Source organism: Amblyomma mixtum, chromosome 9 (genome assembly GCF_055824585.1).
Source record: "Amblyomma mixtum isolate Tamu chromosome 9, ASM5582458v1, whole genome shotgun sequence".
NCBI classification, from domain to species: domain Eukaryota; kingdom Metazoa; phylum Arthropoda; class Arachnida; order Ixodida; family Ixodidae; genus Amblyomma; species Amblyomma mixtum.
The window spans coordinates 90,350,294-90,355,383 of record NC_143020.1 but is presented as its reverse complement, the minus strand read 5'-3'; the positions used below and the strand labels follow the sequence as shown (position 1 = coordinate 90,355,383).

The 5,090-nt window shown below is 50.4% G+C and overlaps 1 pseudogene; it reads left to right on the top strand.

Moving 5' to 3' along the window:
- The first annotated feature begins 595 nt into the window (after positions 1-595).
- Positions 596-1,167, top strand: LOC149330077 (uncharacterized; annotated as a pseudogene).
- Positions 1,168-5,090: the final 3,923 nt, after the last annotated feature.

Sequence of the window (5,090 nt, the reverse complement as noted above, 5' to 3'; positions counted from 1 at the left end):
ACCGCTGCTCCTCGGGCCCTTTCTCCATCGATAACAAGTCAGCCGAGGTTTTACTCTGTATTGCGCTTTGCTTCTGGTTTTTGGTATAAGAAGCCTATAGTAATGGCGTTAGACTCAAGCGAACATCAACCAATATTTGGCACTTTTACGCACACGCTAGAAACCAATAACCCCACAGTACAAACGTTTCAAGCATTTCGATTGCCCAAGCAAGTGGAGGCGTCTGATAACTTAGTCATCCTTTCGTTCGCGAGGGAAACGCGCTGTTAAATCTGATTTCATGTAACCGTTTTCCACAGTGAAGCTGTAGGGGCTATCGTCTTTCTTCAAAAGGAACAAACGATTGGACCTGTGTTTATACGGCTGCGATGGTTCGCATCGTTACTGAGACGCATCGACCAGCACTAATGGGGAGATCCCAGAAGGAACCGGAAATCGCACTCAGAAAGGAAAGTAGTGAAGTGGTGCCCGGGTGCTACACACAGGGGCACCACTAGTGTAACTGCGCATGGAATCGAATCCGTTCTACCCTTGCCAGATAAGGTACACCATTCCTGCTGTTGACCGCAGCGCTATAGCACAAGCAGCCGACGCCATGATCTTCAGAATCATCCTAGGCATTGTGCTCTTCGTGGGCATCAGTATATCGCTCATCGGGCTGTGCGTGGTGTTCAAGCGCTTCTGCTCGAATGCCAAGGGCTACGACATGATCAACGCTAACTCCACCATCGGCCACCTCAACCCGGTGCTCAACTACAAGGACTGCGACGATGACGTGCGCAGTGGCTCCAGCTCGGCCACACGGTGCCTGGACAACCACGACCTGGACGTGCCGGAGATCAAGGTGCTCGAGAATCCGGGCGCCGACCCCAACGAAGACCTAAGCTACATGCCGCTGACGGCGGTGAAGGAGCCGTACTACGCGACGCCCGTAAGCCTCGCCAAGCCGCACGGCGCGCCGCCGGCCTCGATGTCTTCGCAGGACCATGGTACTCAGGCCGCTGCGGCCACATCTTCGTCCTAGAACCCGCCCGAGGTGCACAACGCCGTGAGCCACGTCAACGAGGTCTTCCATGAAGGTCCACCCGAGTCCTCGACCGGCAGCGGAGGTCTCGGGTTCGGAGCTCGCGCAGAAATCACGACGCGGGCGCTGACGGCGAGGAGTGAATTCATCGAACGGAAGACACGGGGCGCGTAGTAGTGGGTACGGATAAAGCGATTTTCATGTCTTTGTGTGGCGACCTTGAAAAGCTGTTGCATCAACCGATCGGAGCTAGGTGACCGGAGGCAACACACACCTGGGCCTATTTTGGCCGTCCTCAGACAGGCGGGATACTCTGTCCTAATTATTTCGTTTTGACCATGCACACACCACCAGAAGCTGTTTGCCCTAAATGTATGCGAGTGGTTACGTCACCCAGCCGAGTTATCTCCTTGGCCGAAGCGGTGGCTTTGTAGTAGAGCATCCTCCTCGCTTCCGCCTCGCGTTCGAACCCCGATAACGCCGGGTACCCACCTGCTTTCTACTGGGTACAAAATTTCCCCCGACCAGGTACTCGGCACTAGCACCGCTGCGCATGGAAGCTAATCAGCTAATCGGCGTTCGTGTGTTCGCGTTCCCCTTCGCTGCTAAGTCCAATGGCTTGGCAAAGAACTCAAGCGCCCGACATATTTCAGCGGTTTCTAAGACCAATAGATGCGTGTGACTTATTTTGTAATTTTATCTGATATGTATTGTAAGAGTATGAGAAAACCAGCGAAAAGGAGGCATTCACAAAGAGGAGAAATACACAGGACAACGCTGGGGAGCGTTGTCCTCTGTACTTCTCCTTGTGAATGCTTCCTTTTCGCTGGCTTTCTCATACCGTGCACCAACTGGCCCAACAAGCTACGCTTCTTCAGTAGTATTGTAGGAGAAGAGACGAATTTTTAAGCGCTGATCAGGGCTTCATTATCCTGCGTCATGGCAGTGTCCGCTGGGCCAACTGGCTGCAGTATACGCTTCTTTCGCTCCATATCAACGCTGCTACGCATAGGTGAAAGGTCTCGTGTGTTTATGGAGCGGTTCCTCTTCCTCCTCTGAGCCGGCTATGAGGCTGTCTTCCCGACTGTGCTACTTCTCCTCATTCTGTTCTCTTTTCCCTTACAGAGGCCATTTAAGCAGGCATGCCCTGACCCACACTCGCGAGCGGCTTTTCCTGGGCGACCAATGCGGCCGGAAATTCAAACGGCGAGACCATCTCCTCGTCCACCAGCTGGTTCACTTAGGGGTGAAGCCGCACACCTCAGTCGTCACCGCACACAGCAGCACACTTTATGTGGCACGTCTAGCTCATTAGTTTGTCGTCACTGCGGAAAGGAAAACGCGTCCCGAGGAGAGATCCCACGCCAGCTCGCATGCCGCTCCGGAAGAGGTTCCCCGCACCAGAGCCAAGCGAAGAAGTAGGAGAGTGGGAAGTGCAGCCTCCGGTAGGCTCTGCAGACGGCGCACTGTGATATGCGCTTGTATGCCATCCAGGATCAGTGACGCCATACACGTGCGCTTGCTCATCGGTTCCACAGAAAAAAAGGAAACGCAACGACCAGCAACGAAGAAGCCAGCGCATGGGAACCTCCGAAAAAAGATAGTGCTACTTAAAGTTATAGTGAACGAAATAAAATAAAACGCAGCAAACAACGGAGTGAAGCTCTGGTATTTTCTTCGCTCGTATACGATGGATGGTTTATTGGGGTTTAACGTCCCAAAGGCAAATCAGGCTATGAGGGACGTCGTATTGAAGGGCTCCGGAAATTTTGATAACCTGAGGTTTTTTAACGTGCACTGACATAGCTCAGCATACGAGCCTCTAGAATTTCGCCTTCATCGAAATTCGGACGGTTCGGTTGGGATCGAACCCGCGTCTTTCGGGTCACCAGCCGAGCGCCGTAACCACTGAGCCACCACTGTGGGACCTACAGGGAGTAATTCAAGAGGAACAGAAAGCAAGTCGAAGCCCTGCGCCGTTGGAGCACTTTGCCGCCTATGTGTATGACGCATGTACAGGCCTGAGGTAAAATGGCTAGACCACAAGAACGGTGCCAGTATCACTGACAGCACACTGTGACAGAGCGGGCAGAGCGCTGTCTAGACAAACGCGCAGTGCACACTGCATTATATGCTGGCCTGTTCGCACACGCGTTTCTCTCGCGTGAGGCTTTTGCGAGAATTAAGACGCACGGAACCGCGCCTCTCACTTCCGCTGTGGTAGGCTTCGTGGGCGAGCGAGTCAGCGCGTGCGAGCCGTTTTATCAGCATACTTCTATAGCAAATCGCTAGCACGAGACGGTTTTGCACGCACATCCTGCTGGTGATTCTGCGCGACTAATCCCTAAAAATCTGGTGTGGCATAAAATGTTCAAATAGTATGTCACATCGCAAACTATAGCTCTGTAGTAGCATTGTCACTCGGGAAAAACTTCAGTCAAACGGAAGCGATAGGTTGCTTAAGACATCATGCAGAACCTACGGCCAAAGAGGTGCCACTTAAGCATCTTCCGGTAGAGACTGACTAACCAAGCAGCTCGCGCGCGGAATTAGCCTGCGGCTACTGAAATGAAGACCGGTTTCTGGCGGCTTATCTGTTGTCTCGTAGAAGGCTTTTTCTCGGCTGATTTGATAGAAACTGTGCTCCCGTGATAGCCATATGGTAAAGATACTGAACGCACAACGGCGATCTTTTGTATAGGCGGCAATAAATCAGTTAAAGTACGTTTTACGAAGCCAGTGGAAGAAAGTGGAATTGGATGCTTTTTAGCGCGCGGTAAAGCACGTCCGTGCACCTCTGATCAGTGGCAACTGTTATACCAAGGCCGCGGAAAAACATTAAAAAGACGAGGGCGCTCATTTTTTCTACTCCCTTTAAAATGTGATTTCTGTGTGCCAGACATAACCGCGGACAAAGATAAGAGCAGGAAGTGCAGCATGAGACATTTCAAGCGCGTTTCACTCCGCAATAATCACAGGACCTCTTGGAGAAACATTTTTTCTGCTAGTGTATTCGGCAGCGCAAGACTGCCACCGTCTGCTCCTGCAAAGAACTACCGAGCTGGCGTACGGGACACTGTAGAACGTCCCGCCACTGACTGTAGCCCTCGAAATCAGTTTCTTTTTCTAAAGAAAAATATATTCCCAGTGGTTGTGATAACAAAGTCGGGAGGTGAATTGTTTCTTATAAAGCAAAATATCCCCTGTGATAGTTTGCCGTGACACACATGATTCGCTTCTGTGCTTATGGCCTCTCTTTATCGCCGCCGGTACGCGCCCTTATCACTTCCGTTGGACGTGAGTCTTCTTACCTTGACACCTGTTTACTGGCTGTAAAGTGAACGCTGTCGAGAGGGACCTTCATTCTCATCTCCCGCGAACAAAGTGCATGCTTGTTGCTATGGTTGCCGCACTGTTTCTTCTGCAGTTTGACGCCGCAGGTAAAGTCAGTAACTAGTTTTGGCTCCCCATCAGCTCTCCCCAACACCCCCCTCCTTGTACCTTACATTTGTGTCCTGCATCGAAATAAAATTTCAGTTGTTATTCAGCGCCCGTATCTGTGTTTTGCTCCGTCGTGTTTCGTCCGGTTCCTTGCGCTGTTTTATTTGATTATGCAATATCAACTAGCCCGGCATCTTGCACTTCTGATCCCCATCAGCTTTTTGCCAGCCGTCAGCATGTGCGTCTGTGCGGTAACATAGCCACGTGCCAATGTCCGCCTGATTATTAAATTCATTTATTTTTGGCAATGTCTGCATATTTCTCAGACAAAAAAAGAACCAATTCCATGCATATCAACTTCGAATATTCTAGAGCCTATATCAGTGAGAAAGCTATGAAAAAGAGATTGAAAGTGATGTTGTTCGTGATTGTTCTATGTTAAAGCCCTGGGAACTCAGTCAAAACGTCGGTTTTGTTATTTAACATCAATGGTTAATTTCATTTTTGGTATGACCTAAACAGACAATTAGAATATAATAGATGCGTGCTGTATATCTGTAATTTTGAAGTGCGCACGAAACCAGCAGTGGGCATTGGGCTTGTGTCAGTTAAACAAGAATATAAT